This window comes from Pimephales promelas, chromosome 17 (genome assembly GCF_988280905.1).
Source record: "Pimephales promelas chromosome 17, fPimPro1.hap1.1, whole genome shotgun sequence".
NCBI classification, from domain to species: domain Eukaryota; kingdom Metazoa; phylum Chordata; class Actinopteri; order Cypriniformes; family Leuciscidae; genus Pimephales; species Pimephales promelas.
In genome coordinates, this window is record NC_142785.1 from 27,921,304 (window position 1) to 27,940,864 (window position 19,561).

The following is a 19,561-nucleotide window of genomic DNA, read 5'->3' on the forward strand; positions in this document are numbered from 1 at the left end:
CTTCCAGAGCTGAGATATCGAAACTCAAAATTTCGACCCGAAAAAAAAAACGACAGTGTTACCCCTTACGTTTTTTTCGTTTTCGGGCGAAAAATTAAGTTTCTCCAATCTTCTCAAAACTCTGGATTCTGATAGAGGGCCACGAGACTTTGACCTGAGTGCAAAAATGGAGGCTCTAGACCCTTCCAGAGCTGAGATATCGAAACTCAAAATTTTGACCCGAAAAAAAAACGACAGTGTTCCCCCTTACGTTTTTTTCATTTTTGGGCAAAAAATTAAGTTTCTCCAATCTTCTCAAAACTCTGGATTTTGATAGAGGGCTGTGAGACTTTGACCTGAGTGCAAAAATGGAGGCTCAAGACCCTTCCAGAGCTGAGATATCGAATTTTAAAATTTCGACCCGAAAAAAAAACGACAGTGTTACCCCTTACGTTTTTTTCATTTTTGGGCAAAAAATTAAGTTTCTCCAATCTTCTCAAAACTCTGGATTATGATAGAGGGCTGTGAGACTTTGACCTGAGTGCAAAAATGGAGGCTCTAGACCCTTCCAGAGCTGAGATATCGAAACTCAAAATTTCGACCCGAAAAAAAACGACAGTGTTACCCCTTACGTTTTTTTTCATTTTTGGGCGAAAAATTAAGTTTCTCCAATCTTCTCAAAACTCTGGATTATGATAGAGGGCTTCGAGACTTTGACCTGAGTGCAAAAATGGAGGCTCTAGACCCTTCCAGAGCTGAGATATCGAATTTTAAAATTTCGACCCGAAAAAAAAACGACAGTGTTACCCCTTACGTTTTTTTCGTTTTCGGGCGAAAAATTAAGTTTCTCCAATCTTCTCAAAACTCTGGATTCTGATAGAGGGCCACGAGACTTTGACCTGAGTGCAAAAATGGAGGCTCTAGACCCTTCCAGAGCTGAGATATCGAAACTCAAAATTTTGACCCGAAAAAAAAAAACGACAGTGTTACCCCTTACGTTTTTTTTCATTTTTGGGCAAAAAATTAAGTTTCTCCAATCTTCTCAAAACTCTGGATTCTGATAGAGGGCTGTGAGACTTTGACCTGAGTGCAAAAATGGAGGCTCTAGACCCTTCCAGAGCTGAGATATCGAAACTCAAAATTTTGACCCGAAAAAAAAACGACAGTGTTACCCCTTACGTTTTTTTCCTTTTTGGGCGAAAAATTAAGTTTCTCCAATCTTCTCAAAACTCTGGATTATGATAGAGGGCTGTGAAACTTTGACCTGAGTGCAAAAATGGAGGCTCTAGACCCTTCCAGAGCTGAGATATCGAAACTCAAAATTTCGACCCGAAAAAAAAAAACGACAGTGTTACCCCTTACGTTTTTTTCCTTTTTGGGCGAAAAATTAAGTTTCTCCAATCTTCTCAAAACTCTGGATTATGATAGAGGGCTGTGAAACTTTGACCTGAGTGCAAAAATGGAGGCTCTAGACCCTTCCAGAGCTGAGATATCGAAACTCAAAATTTCGACCCGAAAAAAAAAACGACAGTGTTACCCCTTACGTTTTTTTCATTTTTGGGCAAAAAATTAAGATTCTCCAATCTTCTCAAAACTCTGGATTATGATAGAGGGCTGTGAGACTTTGACCTGAGTGCAAAAATGGAGGCTCTAGACCCTTCCAGAGCTGAGATATCGAAACTCAAAATTTCGACCCGAAAAAAAAACGACAGTGTTACCCCTTACGTTTTTTTCATTTTTGGGCGAAAAATTAAGTTTCTCCAATCTTCTCAAAACTCTGGATTATGATAGAGGGCTGTGAAACTTTGACCTGAGTGCAAAAATGGAGGCTCTAGACCCTTCCAGAGCTGAGATATCGAAACTCAAAATTTCGACCCGAAAAAAAAACGACAGTGTTACCCCTTACGTTTTTTTCATTTTTGGGCGAAAAATTAAGTTTCTCCAATCTTCTCAAAACTCTGGATTATGATAGAGGGCTGTGAAACTTTGACCTGAGTGCAAAAATGGAGGCTCTAGACCCTTCCAGAGCTGAGATATCGAAACTCAAAATTTCGACCCGAAAAAAAAACGACAGTGTTACCCCTTACGTTTTTTTCATTTTTGGGCGAAAAATTAAGTTTCTCCAATCTTCTCAAAACTCTGGATTATGATAGAGGGCTGTGAAACTTTGACCTGAGTGCAAAAATGGAGGCTCTAGACCCTTCCAGAGCTGAGATATCGAAACTCAAAATTTCGACCCGAAAAAAAAACGACAGTGTTACCCCTTACGTTTTTTTCATTTTTGGGCGAAAAATTAAGTTTCTCCAATCTTCTCAAAACTCTGGATTATGATAGAGGGCTGTGAGACTTTGACCTGAGTGCAAAAATGGAGGCTCTAGACCCTTCCAGAGCTGAGATATCGAAACTCAAAATTTCGACCCGAAAAAAAAAACGACAGTGTTACCCCTTACGTTTTTTTCGTTTTCGGGCGAAAAATTAAGTTTCTCCAATGTTCTCAAAACTCTGGATTCTGATAGAGGGCCACGAGACTTTGACCTGAGTGCAAAAATGGAGGCTCTAGACCCTTCCAGAGCTGAGATATCGAAACTCAAAATTTCGACCCGAAAAAAAAAACGACAGTGTTACCCCTTACGTTTTTTTCATTTTTGGGTGAAAAATTAAGTTTCTCCAATCTTCTAAAAACTCTGGATTATGATAGAGGGCTGTGAAACTTTGACCTGAGTGCAAAAATGGAGGCTCTAGACCCTTCCAGAGCTGAGATATCGAAACTCAAAATTTCGACCCGAAAAAAAAAAACGACAGTGTTACCCCTTACGTTTTTTTCATTTTTGGGCGAAAAATTAAGTTTCTCCAATCTTTTCAAAACTCTGGATTATGATAGAGGGCTGTGAGACTTTGACCCGAGTGCAAAAATTAAGGCTCTAGACCCTTCCAGAGCTGAGATATCGAAACTCAAAATTTCGACCCGAAAAAAAAAAACGACAGTGCGAAAAATTAAGTTTCTCCAATCTTCTCAAAACTCTGGATTATGATAGAGGGCTGTGAAACTTTGACCTGAGTGCAAAAATGGAGGCTCTAGACCCTTCCAGAGCTGAGATATCGAAACTCAAAATTTCGACCCGAAAAAAAAAACGACAGTGTTACCCCTTACGTTTTTTTCATTTTTGGGCGAAAAATTAAGTTTCTCCAATCTTCTCAAAACTCTGGATTATGATAGAGGGCTGTGAGACTTTGACCTGAGTGCAAAAATGGAGGCTCTAGACCCTTCCAGAGCTGAGATATCGAAACTCAAAATTTCGACCCGAAAAAAAACGACAGTGTTACCCCTTACGTTTTTTTCATTTTTGGGCGAAAAATTAAGTTTCTACAATCTTCTCAAAACTCTGGATTATGATAGAGGGCTGTGAGACTTTGACCTGAGTGCAAAAATGGAGGCTCTAGACCCTTCCAGAGCTGAGATATCGAAACTCAAAATTTCGACCCGAAAAAAAAAACGACAGTGTTACCCCTTACGTTTTTTTCATTTTTGGGCAAAAAATTAAGATTCTCCAATCTTCTCAAAACTCTGGATTATGATAGAGGGCTGTGAGACTTTGACCTGAGTGCAAAAATGGAGGCTCTAGACCCTTCCAGAGCTGAGATATCGAAACTCAAAATTTCGACCCGAAAAAAAAACGACAGTGTTACCCCTTACGTTTTTTTCATTTTTGGGCGAAAAATTAAGTTTCTCCAATCTTCTCAAAACTCTGGATTATGATAGAGGGCTGTGAAACTTTGACCTGAGTGCAAAAATGGAGGCTCTAGACCCTTCCAGAGCTGAGATATCGAAACTCAAAATTTCGACCCGAAAAAAAAACGACAGTGTTACCCCTTACGTTTTTTTCATTTTTGGGCGAAAAATTAAGTTTCTCCAATCTTCTCAAAACTCTGGATTATGATAGAGGGCTGTGAAACTTTGACCTGAGTGCAAAAATGGAGGCTCTAGACCCTTCCAGAGCTGAGATATCGAAACTCAAAATTTCGACCCGAAAAAAAAACGACAGTGTTACCCCTTACGTTTTTTTCATTTTTGGGCGAAAAATTAAGTTTCTCCAATCTTCTCAAAACTCTGGATTATGATAGAGGGCTGTGAAACTTTGACCTGAGTGCAAAAATGGAGGCTCTAGACCCTTCCAGAGCTGAGATATCGAAACTCAAAATTTCGACCCGAAAAAAAAACGACAGTGTTACCCCTTACGTTTTTTTCATTTTTGGGCGAAAAATTAAGTTTCTCCAATCTTCTCAAAACTCTGGATTATGATAGAGGGCTGTGAGACTTTGACCTGAGTGCAAAAATGGAGGCTCTAGACCCTTCCAGAGCTGAGATATCGAAACTCAAAATTTCGACCCGAAAAAAAAAACGACAGTGTTACCCCTTACGTTTTTTTCGTTTTCGGGCGAAAAATTAAGTTTCTCCAATGTTCTCAAAACTCTGGATTCTGATAGAGGGCCACGAGACTTTGACCTGAGTGCAAAAATGGAGGCTCTAGACCCTTCCAGAGCTGAGATATCGAAACTCAAAATTTCGACCCGAAAAAAAAAACGACAGTGTTACCCCTTACGTTTTTTTCATTTTTGGGTGAAAAATTAAGTTTCTCCAATCTTCTAAAAACTCTGGATTATGATAGAGGGCTGTGAAACTTTGACCTGAGTGCAAAAATGGAGGCTCTAGACCCTTCCAGAGCTGAGATATCGAAACTCAAAATTTCGACCCGAAAAAAAAAAACGACAGTGTTACCCCTTACGTTTTTTTTCATTTTTGGGCGAAAAATTAAGTTTCTCCAATCTTTTCAAAACTCTGGATTATGATAGAGGGCTGTGAGACTTTGACCCGAGTGCAAAAATTAAGGCTCTAGACCCTTCCAGAGCTGAGATATCGAAACTCAAAATTTCGACCCGAAAAAAAAAAACGACAGTGTTACCCCTTACGTTTTTTTCATTTTTGGGCGAAAAATTAAGTTTCTCCAATCTTCTCAAAACTCTGGATTATGATAGAGGGCTGTGAGACTTTGACCTGAGTGCAAAAATGGAGGCTCTAGACCCTTCCAGAGCTGAGATATCGAATTTTAAAATTTCGACCAGAAAAAAAACCGACAGTGTTACCCCTTACGTTTTTTTCGTTTTCGGGCGAAAAATTAAGTTTCTCCAATCTTCTCAAAACTCTGGATTCTGATAGAGGGCTGTGAGACTTTGACCTGAGTGCAAAAATGGAGGCTCTAGACCCTTCCAGAGCTGAGATATCGAATTTTAAAATTTCGACCCGAAAAAAAACCGATAGTGTTACCCCTTACGTTTTTTTCGTTTTCGGGCGAAAAATTAAGTTTCTCCAATCTTCTCAAAACTCTGGATTCTGATAGAGGGCCACGAGACTTTGACCTGAGTGCAAAAATGGAGGCTCTAGACACTTCCAGAGCTGAGATATCGAAACTCAAAATTTTGACCCGAAAAAAAAAAACGACAGTGTTACCCCTTACGTTTTTTTCATTTTTGGGCAAAAAATTAAGTTTCTCCAATCTTCTCAAAACTCTGGATTATGATAGAGGGCCATGAGACTTTGACCTGAGTGCAAAAATGGAGGCTCTAGACCCTTCCAGAGCTGAGATATCGAAACTAAAAATTTCGACCCGAAAAAAAAACGACAGTGTTACCCCTTACGTTTTTTTCATTTTTGGGCAAAAAATTAAGATTCTCCAATCTTCTCAAAACTCTGGATTATGATAGAGGGCTGTGAGACTTTGACCTGATTGCAAAAATGGAGGCTCTAGACCCTTCCAGAGCTGAGATATCGAAACTCAAAATTTCGACCCGAAAAAAAAAACGACAGTGTTACCCCTTACGTTTTTTTCCTTTTTGGGCGAAAAATTAAGTTTCTCCAATCTTCTCAAAACTCTGGATTATGATAGAGGGCTGTGAAACTTTGACCTGAGTGCAAAAATGGAGGCTCTAGACCCTTCCAGAGCTGAGATATCGAAACTCAAAATTTCGACCCGAAAAAAAAACGACAGTGTTACCCCTTACGTTTTTTTCATTTTTGGGCGAAAAATTAAGTTTCTCCAATCTTCTCAAAACTCTGGATTATGATAGAGGGCTGTGAAACTTTGACCTGAGTGCAAAAATGGAGGCTCTAGACCCTTCCAGAGCTGAGATATCGAATTTTAAAATTTCGACCCGAAAAAAAAACGACAGTGTTACCCCTTACGTTTTTTTCATTTTTGGGCGAAAAATTAAGTTTCTCCAATCTTCTCAAAACTCTGGATTATGATAGAGGGCCGTGAGACTTTGACCTGAGTGCAAAAATGGAGGCTCTAGACCCTTCCAGAGCTGAGATATCGAAACTCAAAATTTTGACCCGAAAAAAAAACGACAGTGTTACCCCTTACGTTTTTTTCATTTTTGGGCGAAAAATTATGCTTCTCCAATCTTCTCAAAACTCTGGATTATGATAGAGGGCTGTGAGACTTTGACCTGAGTGCAAAAATGGAGGCTCTACACCCTTCCAGAGCTGAGATATCGAATTTCAAAATTTCGACCCGAAAAAAAAACGACAGTGTTACCCCTTACGTTTTTTTCGTTTTCGGGCGAAAAATAAAGTTTCTCCAATCTTCTCAAAACTCTGGATTATGATAGAGGGCTGTGAAACTTTGACCTGAGTGCAAAAATGGAGGCTCTAGACCCTTCCAGAGCTGAGATATCGAAACTCAAAATTTCGACCCGAAAAAAAAAAAACGACAGTGTTACCCCTTACGTTTTTTTCGTTTTCGGGCGAAAAATTAAGTTTCTCCAATCTTCTCAAAACTCTGGATTCTGATAGAGGGCCACGAGACTTTGACCTGAGTGCAAAAATGGAGGCTCTAGACCCTTCCAGAGCTGAGATATCGAAACTCAAAATTTTGACCCGAAAAAAAAACGACAGTGTTACCCCTTACGTTTTTTTCATTTTTGGGCAAAAAATTAAGTTTCTCCAATCTTCTCAAAACTCTGGATTTTGATAGAGGGCTGTGAGACTTTGACCTGAGTGCAAAAATGGAGGCTCAAGACCCTTCCAGAGCTGAGATATCGAATTTTAAAATTTCGACCCGAAAAAAAAACGACAGTGTTACCCCTTACGTTTTTTTCATTTTTGGGCAAAAAATTAAGTTTCTCCAATCTTCTCAAAACTCTGGATTATGATAGAGGGCTGTGAGACTTTGACCTGAGTGCAAAAATGGAGGCTCTAGACCCTTCCAGAGCTGAGATATCGAAACTCAAAATTTCGACCCGAAAAAAAACGACAGTGTTACCCCTTACGTTTTTTTTCATTTTTGGGCGAAAAATTAAGTTTCTCCAATCTTCTCAAAACTCTGGATTATGATAGAGGGCTGTGAGACTTTGACCTGAGTGCAAAAATGGAGGCTCTAGACCCTTCCAGAGCTGAGATATCGAATTTTAAAATTTCGACCCGAAAAAAAAACGACAGTGTTACCCCTTACGTTTTTTTCGTTTTCGGGCGAAAAATTAAGTTTCTCCAATCTTCTCAAAACTCTGGATTCTGATAGAGGGCCACGAGACTTTGACCTGAGTGCAAAAATGGAGGCTCTAGACCCTTCCAGAGCTGAGATATCGAAACTCAAAATTTTGACCCGAAAAAAAAAACGACAGTGTTACCCCTTACGTTTTTTTCATTTTTGGGCAAAAAATTAAGTTTCTCCAATCTTCTCAAAACTCTGGATTATGATAGAGGGCTGTGAGACTTTGACCTGAGTGCAAAAATGGAGGCTCTAGACCCTTCCAGAGCTGAGATATCGAAACTCAAAATTTCGACCCGAAAAAAAAACGACAGTGTTACCCCTTACGTTTTTTTCCTTTTTGGGCGAAAAATTAAGTTTCTCCAATCTTCTCAAAACTCTGGATTATGATAGAGGGCTGTGAAACTTTGACCTGAGTGCAAAAATGGAGGCTCTAGACCCTTCCAGAGCTGAGATATCGAAACTCAAAATTTCGACCCGAAAAAAAACGACAGTGTTACCCCTTACGTTTTTTTCATTTTTGGGCGAAAAATTAAGTTTCTCCAATCTTCTCAAAACTCTGGATTATGATAGAGGGCCACGAGACTTTGACCTGAGTGCAAAAATGGAGGCTCTAGACCCTTCCAGAGCTGAGATATCGAAACTCAAAATTTTGACCCGAAAAAAAAAACGACAGTGTTACCCCTTACGTTTTTTTCATTTTTGGGCAAAAAATTAAGTTTCTCCAATCTTCTCAAAACTCTGGATTATGATAGAGGGCTGTGAGACTTTGACCTGAGTGCAAAAATGGAGGCTCTAGACCCTTCCAGAGCTGAGATATCGAAACTCAAAATTTCGACCCGAAAAAAAAACGACAGTGTTACCCCTTACGTTTTTTTCCTTTTTGGGCGAAAAATTAAGTTTCTCCAATCTTCTCAAAACTCTGGATTATGATAGAGGGCTGTGAAACTTTGACCTGAGTGCAAAAATGGAGGCTCTAGACCCTTCCAGAGCTGAGATATCGAAACTCAAAATTTCGACCCGAAAAAAAACGACAGTGTTACCCCTTACGTTTTTTTCATTTTTGGGCGAAAAATTAAGTTTCTCCAATCTTCTCAAAACTCTGGATTATGATAGAGGGCTGTGAGACTTTGACCTGAGTGCAAAAATGGAGGCTCTAGACCCTTCCAGAGCTGAGATATCGAAACTCAAAATTTCGACCCGAAAAAAAAACGACAGTGTTACCCCTTACGTTTTTTTCGTTTTCGGGCGAAAAATTAAGTTTCTCCAATCTTCTCAAAACTCTGGATTCTGATAGAGGGCCACGAGACTTTGACCTGAGTGCAAAAATGGAGGCTCTAGACCCTTCCAGAGCTGAGATATCGAATTTTAAAATTTCGACCCGAAAAAAAAACGACAGTGTTACCCCTTACGTTTTTTTCATTTTTGGGCGAAAAATTAAGTTTCTCCAATCTTCTCAAAACTCTGGATTATGATAGAGGGCCGTGAGACTTTGACCTGAGTGCAAAAATGGAGGCTCTAGACCCTTCCAGAGCTGAGATATCGAAACTCAAAATTTTGACCCGAAAAAAAAACGACAGTGTTACCCCTTACGTTTTTTTCATTTTTGGGCGAAAAATTATGCTTCTCCAATCTTCTCAAAACTCTGGATTATGATAGAGGGCTGTGAGACTTTGACCTGAGTGCAAAAATGGAGGCTCTAGACCCTTCCAGAGCTGAGATATCGAATTTCAAAATTTCGACCCGAAAAAAAAACGACAGTGTTACCCCTTACGTTTTTTTCGTTTTCGGGCGAAAAATTAAGTTTCTCCAATCTTCTCAAAACTCTGGATTATGATAGAGGGCTGTGAAACTTTGACCTGAGTGCAAAAATGGAGGCTCTAGACCCTTCCAGAGCTGAGATATCGAAACTCAAAATTTCGACCCGAAAAAAAAAAACGACAGTGTTACCCCTTACGTTTTTTTCGTTTTCGGGCGAAAAATTAAGTTTCTCCAATCTTCTCAAAACTCTGGATTCTGATAGAGGGCCACGAGACTTTGACCTGAGTGCAAAAATGGAGGCTCTAGACCCTTCCAGAGCTGAGATATCGAAACTCAAAATTTTGACCCGAAAAAAAAACGACAGTGTTACCCCTTACGTTTTTTTCATTTTTGGGCAAAAAATTAAGTTTCTCCAATCTTCTCAAAACTCTGGATTTTGATAGAGGGCTGTGAGACTTTGACCTGAGTGCAAAAATGGAAGCTCAAGACCCTTCCAGAGCTGAGATATCGAATTTTAAAATTTCGACCCGAAAAAAAAACGACAGTGTTACCCCTTACGTTTTTTTCATTTTTGGGCAAAAAATTAAGTTTCTCCAATCTTCTCAAAACTCTGGATTATGATAGAGGGCTGTGAGACTTTGACCTGAGTGCAAAAATGGAGGCTCTAGACCCTTCCAGAGCTGAGATATCGAAACTCAAAATTTCGACCCGAAAAAAAACGACAGTGTTACCCCTTACGTTTTTTTTCATTTTTGGGCGAAAAATTAAGTTTCTCCAATCTTCTCAAAACTCTGGATTATGATAGAGGGCTGTGAGACTTTGACCTGAGTGCAAAAATGGAGGCTCTAGACCCTTCCAGAGCTGAGATATCGAATTTTAAAATTTCGACCCGAAAAAAAAACGACAGTGTTACCCCTTACGTTTTTTTCATTTTTGGGCGAAAAATTAAGTTTCTCCAATCTTCTCAAAACTCTGGATTATGATAGAGGGCTGTGAGACTTTGACCTGAGTGCAAAAATGGAGGCTCTAGACCCTTCCAGAGCTGAGATATCGAAACTCAAAATTTCGACCCGAAAAAAAAAACGACAGTGTTACCCCTTACGTTTTTTTCGTTTTCGGGCGAAAAATTAAGTTTCTCCAATGTTCTCAAAACTCTGGATTCTGATAGAGGGCCACGAGACTTTGACCTGAGTGCAAAAATGGAGGCTCTAGACCCTTCCAGAGCTGAGATATCGAAACTCAAAATTTCGACCCGAAAAAAAAAACGACAGTGTTACCCCTTACGTTTTTTTCATTTTTGGGTGAAAAATTAAGTTTCTCCAATCTTCTAAAAACTCTGGATTATGATAGAGGGCTGTGAAACTTTGACCTGAGTGCAAAAATGGAGGCTCTAGACCCTTCCAGAGCTGAGATATCGAAACTCAAAATTTCGACCCGAAAAAAAAAAACGACAGTGTTACCCCTTACGTTTTTTTTCATTTTTGGGCGAAAAATTAAGTTTCTCCAATCTTTTCAAAACTCTGGATTATGATAGAGGGCTGTGAGACTTTGACCCGAGTGCAAAAATTAAGGCTCTAGACCCTTCCAGAGCTGAGATATCGAAACTCAAAATTTCGACCCGAAAAAAAAAAACGACAGTGTTACCCCTTACGTTTTTTTCATTTTTGGGCGAAAAATTAAGTTTCTCCAATCTTCTCAAAACTCTGGATTATGATAGAGGGCTGTGAGACTTTGACCTGAGTGCAAAAATGGAGGCTCTAGACCCTTCCAGAGCTGAGATATCGAATTTTAAAATTTCGACCAGAAAAAAAACCGACAGTGTTACCCCTTACGTTTTTTTCGTTTTCGGGCGAAAAATTAAGTTTCTCCAATCTTCTCAAAACTCTGGATTCTGATAGAGGGCTGTGAGACTTTGACCTGAGTGCAAAAATGGAGGCTCTAGACCCTTCCAGAGCTGAGATATCGAATTTTAAAATTTCGACCCGAAAAAAAACCGATAGTGTTACCCCTTACGTTTTTTTCGTTTTCGGGCGAAAAATTAAGTTTCTCCAATCTTCTCAAAACTCTGGATTCTGATAGAGGGCCACGAGACTTTGACCTGAGTGCAAAAATGGAGGCTCTAGACACTTCCAGAGCTGAGATATCGAAACTCAAAATTTTGACCCGAAAAAAAAAACGACAGTGTTACCCCTTACGTTTTTTTCATTTTTGGGCAAAAAATTAAGTTTCTCCAATCTTCTCAAAACTCTGGATTATGATAGAGGGCCATGAGACTTTGACCTGAGTGCAAAAATGGAGGCTCTAGACCCTTCCAGAGCTGAGATATCGAAACTAAAAATTTCGACCCGAAAAAAAAACGACAGTGTTACCCCTTACGTTTTTTTCATTTTTGGGCAAAAAATTAAGATTCTCCAATCTTCTCAAAACTCTGGATTATGATAGAGGGCTGTGAGACTTTGACCTGATTGCAAAAATGGAGGCTCTAGACCCTTCCAGAGCTGAGATATCGAAACTCAAAATTTCGACCCGAAAAAAAAAACGACAGTGTTACCCCTTACGTTTTTTTCCTTTTTGGGCGAAAAATTAAGTTTCTCCAATCTTCTCAAAACTCTGGATTATGATAGAGGGCTGTGAAACTTTGACCTGAGTGCAAAAATGGAGGCTCTAGACCCTTCCAGAGCTGAGATATCGAAACTCAAAATTTCGACCCGAAAAAAAAACGACAGTGTTACCCCTTACGTTTTTTTCATTTTTGGGCGAAAAATTAAGTTTCTCCAATCTTCTCAAAACTCTGGATTATGATAGAGGGCTGTGAAACTTTGACCTGAGTGCAAAAATGGAGGCTCTAGACCCTTCCAGAGCTGAGATATCGAATTTTAAAATTTCGACCCGAAAAAAAAACGACAGTGTTACCCCTTACGTTTTTTTCATTTTTGGGCGAAAAATTAAGTTTCTCCAATCTTCTCAAAACTCTGGATTATGATAGAGGGCCGTGAGACTTTGACCTGAGTGCAAAAATGGAGGCTCTAGACCCTTCCAGAGCTGAGATATCGAAACTCAAAATTTTGACCCGAAAAAAAAACGACAGTGTTACCCCTTACGTTTTTTTCATTTTTGGGCGAAAAATTATGCTTCTCCAATCTTCTCAAAACTCTGGATTATGATAGAGGGCTGTGAGACTTTGACCTGAGTGCAAAAATGGAGGCTCTAGACCCTTCCAGAGCTGAGATATCGAATTTCAAAATTTCGACCCGAAAAAAAAACGACAGTGTTACCCCTTACGTTTTTTTCGTTTTCGGGCGAAAAATTAAGTTTCTCCAATCTTCTCAAAACTCTGGATTATGATAGAGGGCTGTGAAACTTTGACCTGAGTGCAAAAATGGAGGCTCTAGACCCTTCCAGAGCTGAGATATCGAAACTCAAAATTTCGACCCGAAAAAAAAAAAACGACAGTGTTACCCCTTACGTTTTTTTCGTTTTCGGGCGAAAAATTAAGTTTCTCCAATCTTCTCAAAACTCTGGATTCTGATAGAGGGCCACGAGACTTTGACCTGAGTGCAAAAATGGAGGCTCTAGACCCTTCCAGAGCTGAGATATCGAAACTCAAAATTTTGACCCGAAAAAAAAACGACAGTGTTACCCCTTACGTTTTTTTCATTTTTGGGCAAAAAATTAAGTTTCTCCAATCTTCTCAAAACTCTGGATTTTGATAGAGGGCTGTGAGACTTTGACCTGAGTGCAAAAATGGAGGCTCAAGACCCTTCCAGAGCTGAGATATCGAATTTTAAAATTTCGACCCGAAAAAAAAACGACAGTGTTACCCCTTACGTTTTTTTCATTTTTGGGCAAAAAATTAAGTTTCTCCAATCTTCTCAAAACTCTGGATTATGATAGAGGGCTGTGAGACTTTGACCTGAGTGCAAAAATGGAGGCTCTAGACCCTTCCAGAGCTGAGATATCGAAACTCAAAATTTCGACCCGAAAAAAAACGACAGTGTTACCCCTTACGTTTTTTTTCATTTTTGGGCGAAAAATTAAGTTTCTCCAATCTTCTCAAAACTCTGGATTATGATAGAGGGCTGTGAAACTTTGACCTGAGTGCAAAAATGGAGGCTCTAGACCCTTCCAGAGCTGAGATATCGAAACTCAAAATTTCGACCCGAAAAAAAAACGACAGTGTTACCCCTTACGTTTTTTTCATTTTTGGGCGAAAAATTAAGTTTCTCCAATCTTCTCAAAACTCTGGATTATGATAGAGGGCTGTGAAACTTTGACCTGAGTGCAAAAATGGAGGCTCTAGACCCTTCCAGAGCTGAGATATCGAATTTTAAAATTTCGACCCGAAAAAAAAACGACAGTGTTACCCCTTACGTTTTTTTCATTTTTGGGCGAAAAATTAAGTTTCTCCAATCTTCTCAAAACTCTGGATTATGATAGAGGGCCGTGAGACTTTGACCTGAGTGCAAAAATGGAGGCTCTAGACCCTTCCAGAGCTGAGATATCGAAACTCAAAATTTTGACCCGAAAAAAAAACGACAGTGTTACCCCTTACGTTTTTTTCATTTTTGGGCGAAAAATTATGCTTCTCCAATCTTCTCAAAACTCTGGATTATGATAGAGGGCTGTGAGACTTTGACCTGAGTGCAAAAATGGAGGCTCTAGACCCTTCCAGAGCTGAGATATCGAATTTCAAAATTTCGACCCGAAAAAAAAACGACAGTGTTACCCCTTACGTTTTTTTCGTTTTCGGGCGAAAAATTAAGTTTCTCCAATCTTCTCAAAACTCTGGATTATGATAGAGGGCTGTGAAACTTTGACCTGAGTGCAAAAATGGAGGCTCTAGACCCTTCCAGAGCTGAGATATCGAAACTCAAAATTTCGACCCGAAAAAAAAAAACGACAGTGTTACCCCTTACGTTTTTTTCGTTTTCGGGCGAAAAATTAAGTTTCTCCAATCTTCTCAAAACTCTGGATTCTGATAGAGGGCCACGAGACTTTGACCTGAGTGCAAAAATGGAGGCTCTAGACCCTTCCAGAGCTGAGATATCGAAACTCAAAATTTTGACCCGAAAAAAAAACGACAGTGTTACCCCTTACGTTTTTTTCATTTTTGGGCAAAAAATTAAGTTTCTCCAATCTTCTCAAAACTCTGGATTTTGATAGAGGGCTGTGAGACTTTGACCTGAGTGCAAAAATGGAGGCTCAAGACCCTTCCAGAGCTGAGATATCGAATTTTAAAATTTCGACCCGAAAAAAAAACGACAGTGTTACCCCTTACGTTTTTTTCATTTTTGGGCAAAAAATTAAGTTTCTCCAATCTTCTCAAAACTCTGGATTATGATAGAGGGCTGTGAGACTTTGACCTGAGTGCAAAAATGGAGGCTCTAGACCCTTCCAGAGCTGAGATATCGAAACTCAAAATTTCGACCCGAAAAAAAACGACAGTGTTACCCCTTACGTTTTTTTTCATTTTTGGGCGAAAAATTAAGTTTCTCCAATCTTCTCAAAACTCTGGATTATGATAGAGGGCTGTGAGACTTTGACCTGAGTGCAAAAATGGAGGCTCTAGACCCTTCCAGAGCTGAGATATCGAATTTTAAAATTTCGACCCGAAAAAAAAACGACAGTGTTACCCCTTACGTTTTTTTCGTTTTCGGGCGAAAAATTAAGTTTCTCCAATCTTCTCAAAACTCTGGATTCTGATAGAGGGCCACGAGACTTTGACCTGAGTGCAAAAATGGAGGCTCTAGACCCTTCCAGAGCTGAGATATCGAAACTCAAAATTTTGACCCGAAAAAAAAAACGACAGTGTTACCCCTTACGTTTTTTTCATTTTTGGGCAAAAAATTAAGTTTCTCCAATCTTCTCAAAACTCTGGATTATGATAGAGGGCTGTGAGACTTTGACCTGAGTGCAAAAATGGAGGCTCTAGACCCTTCCAGAGCTGAGATATCGAAACTCAAAATTTCGACCCGAAAAAAAAACGACAGTGTTACCCCTTACGTTTTTTTCCTTTTTGGGCGAAAAATTAAGTTTCTCCAATCTTCTCAAAACTCTGGATTATGATAGAGGGCTGTGAAACTTTGACCTGAGTGCAAAAATGGAGGCTCTAGACCCTTCCAGAGCTGAGATATCGAAACTCAAAATTTCGACCCGAAAAAAAACGACAGTGTTACCCCTTACGTTTTTTTCATTTTTGGGCGAAAAATTAAGTTTCTCCAATCTTCTCAAAACTCTGGATTATGATAGAGGGCTGTGAGACTTTGACCTGAGTGCAAAAATGGAGGCTCTAGACCCTTCCAGAGCTGAGATATCGAAACTCAAAATTTCGACCCGAAAAAAAAACGACAGTGTTACCCCTTACGTTTTTTTCGTTTTCGGGCGAAAAATTAAGTTTCTCCAATCTTCTCAAAACTCTGGATTCTGATAGAGGGCCACGAGACTTTGACCTGAGTGCAAAAATGGAGGCTCTAGACCCTTCCAGAGCTGAGATATCGAATTTTAAAATTTCGACCCGAAAAAAAAACGACAGTGTTACCCCTTACGTTTTTTTCATTTTTGGGCGAAAAATTAAGTTTCTCCAATCTTCTCAAAACTCTGGATTATGATAGAGGGCCGTGAGACTTTGACCTGAGTGCAAAAATGGAGGCTCTAGACCCTTCCAGAGCTGAGATATCGAAACTCAAAATTTTGACCCGAAAAAAAAACGACAGTGTTACCCCTTACGTTTTTTTCATTTTTGGGCGAAAAATTATGCTTCTCCAATCTTCTCAAAACTCTGGATTATGATAGAGGGCTGTGAGACTTTGACCTGAGTGCAAAAATGGAGGCTCTAGACCCTTCCAGAGCTGAGATATCGAATTTCAAAATTTCGACCCGAAAAAAAAACGACAGTGTTACCCCTTACGTTTTTTTCGTTTTCGGGCGAAAAATTAAGTTTCTCCAATCTTCTCAAAACTCTGGATTATGATAGAGGGCTGTGAAACTTTGACCTGAGTGCAAAAATGGAGGCTCTAGACCCTTCCAGAGCTGAGATATCGAAACTCAAAATTTCGACCCGAAAAAAAAAAACGACAGTTTTACCCCTTACGTTTTTTTCGTTTTCGGGCGAAAAATTAAGTTTCTCCAATCTTCTCAAAACTCTGGATTCTGATAGAGGGCCACGAGACTTTGACCTGAGTGCAAAAATGGAGGCTCTAGACCCTTCCAGAGCTGAGATATCGAAACTCAAAATTTTGACCCGAAAAAAAAACGACAGTGTTACCCCTTACGTTTTTTTCATTTTTGGGCAAAAAATTAAGTTTCTCCAATCTTCTCAAAACTCTGGATTTTGATAGAGGGCTGTGAGACTTTGACCTGAGTGCAAAAATGGAAGCTCAAGACCCTTCCAGAGCTGAGATATCGAATTTTAAAATTTCGACCCGAAAAAAAAACGACAGTGTTACCCCTTACGTTTTTTTCATTTTTGGGCAAAAAATTAAGTTTCTCCAATCTTCTCAAAACTCTGGATTATGATAGAGGGCTGTGAGACTTTGACCTGAGTGCAAAAATGGAGGCTCTAGACCCTTCCAGAGCTGAGATATCGAAACTCAAAATTTCGACCCGAAAAAAAACGACAGTGTTACCCCTTACGTTTTTTTTCATTTTTGGGCGAAAAATTAAGTTTCTCCAATCTTCTCAAAACTCTGGATTATGATAGAGGGCTGTGAGACTTTGACCTGAGTGCAAAAATGGAGGCTCTAGACCCTTCCAGAGCTGAGATATCGAATTTTAAAATTTCGACCCGAAAAAAAAACGACAGTGTTACCCCTTACGTTTTTTTCGTTTTCGGGCGAAAAATTAAGTTTCTCCAATCTTCTCAAAACTCTGGATTCTGATAGAGGGCCACGAGACTTTGACCTGAGTGCAAAAATGGAGGCTCTAGACCCTTCCAGAGCTGAGATATCGAAACTCAAAATTTTGACCCGAAAAAAAAAACGACAGTGTTACCCCTTACGTTTTTTTCATTTTTGGGCAAAAAATTAAGTTTCTCCAATCTTCTCAAAACTCTGGATTCTGATAGAGGGCTGTGAGACTTTGACCTGAGTGCAAAAATGGAGGCTCTAGACCCTTCCAGAGCTGAGATATCGAAACTCAAAATTTTGACCCGAAAAAAAAACGACAGTGTTACCCCTTACGTTTTTTTCATTTTTGGGCAAAAAATTAAGATTCTCCAATCTTCTCAAAACTCTGGATTATGATAGAGGGCTGTGAGACTTTGACCTGATTGCAAAAATGGGGGCTCTAGACCCTTCCAGAGCTGAGATATCGAAACTCAAAATTTCGACCCGAAAAAAAAAACGACAGTGTTACCCCTTACGTTTTTTTCCTTTTTGGGCGAAAAATTAAGTTTCTCCAATCTTCTCAAAACTCTGGATTATGATAGAGGGCTGTGAAACTTTGACCTGAGTGCAAAAATGGAGGCTCTAGACCCTTCCAGAGCTGAGATATCGAAACTCAAAATTTCGACCCGAAAAAAAAACGACAGTGTTACCCCTTACGTTTTTTTCATTTTTGGGCGAAAAATTAAGTTTCTCCAATCTTCTCAAAACTCTGGATTATGATAGAGGGCTGTGAGACTTTGACCTGAGTGCAAAAATGGAGGCTCTAGACCCTTCCAGAGCTGAGATATCGAAACTCAAAATTTCGACCCGAAAAAAAAACGACAGTGTTACCCCTTACGTTTTTTTCGTTTTCGGGCGAAAAATTAAGTTTCCCCAATCTTCTCAAAACTCTGGATTCTGATAGAGGGCCACGAGACTTTGACCTGAGTGCAAAAATGGAGGCTCTAGACCCTTCCAGAGCTGAGATATCGAAACTCAAAATTTCGACCCGAAAAAAAAACGACAGTGTTACCCCTTACGTTTTTTTCCTTTTTGGGCGAAAAATTAAGTTTCTCCAATCTTCTCAAAACTCTGGATTATGATAGAGGGCTGTGAAACTTTGACCTGAGTGCAAAAATGGAGGCTCTAGACCCTTCCAGAGCTGAGATATCGAAACTCAAAATTTCGACCCGAAAAAAAACGACAGTGTTACCCCTTACGTTTTTTTCATTTTTGGGCGAAAAATTAAGTTTCTCCAATCTTCTCAAAACTCTGGATTATGATAGAGGGCTGTGAGACTTTGACCTGAGTGCAAAAATGGAGGCTCTAGACCCTTCCAGAGCTGAGATATCGAAACTCAAAATTTCGACCCGAAAAAAAAACGACAGTGTTACCCCTTACGTTTTTTTCATTTTTGGGCGAAAAATTAAGTTTCTCCAATCTTCTCAAAACTCTGGATTATGATAGAGGGTTGTGAAACTTTGACCTGAGTGCAAAAATGGAGGCTCTAGACCCTTCCAGAGCTGAGATATCGAATTTTAAAATTTCGACCCGAAAAAAAAACGACAGTGTTACCCCTTACGTTTTTTTCATTTTTGGGCGAAAAATTAAGTTTCTCCAATCTTCTCAAAACTCTGGATTATGATAGAGGGCTGTGAGACTTTGACCTGAGTGCAAAAATGGAGGCTCTAGACCCTTCCAGAGCTGAGATATCGAAACTCAAAATTTCGACCCGAAAAAAAAAACGACAGTGTTACCCCTTACGTTTTTTTCGTTTTCGGGCGAAAAATTAAGTTTCTCCAATGTTCTCAAAACTCTGGATTCTGATAGAGGGCCACGAGACTTTGACCTGAGTGCAAAAATGGAGGCTCTAGACCCTTCCAGAGCTGAGATATCGAAACTCAAAATTTCGACCCGAAAAAAAAAACGACAGTGTTACCCCTTACGTTTTTTTCATTTTTGGGTGAAAAATTAAGTTTCTCCAATCTTCTAAAAACTCTGGATTATGATAGAGGGCTGTGAAACTTTGACCTGAGTGCAAAAATGGAGGCTCTAGACCCTTCCAGAGCTGAGATATCGAAACTCAAAATTTCGACCCGAAAAAAAAACGACAGTGTTACCCCTTACGTTTTTTTCATTTTTGGGCGAAAAATTAAGTTTCTCCAATCTTCTCAAAACTCTGGATTATGATAGAGGGCTGTGAGACTTTGACCTGAGTGCAAAAATGGAGGCTCTAGACCCTTCCAGAGCTGAGATATCGAAACTCAAAATTTCGACCCGAAAAAAAAACGACAGTGTTACCCCTTACGTTTTTTTCGTTTTCGGGCGAAAAATTAAGTTTCCCCAATCTTCTCAAAACTCTGGATTCTGATAGAGGGCCACGAGACTTTGACCTGAGTGCAAAAATGGAGGCTC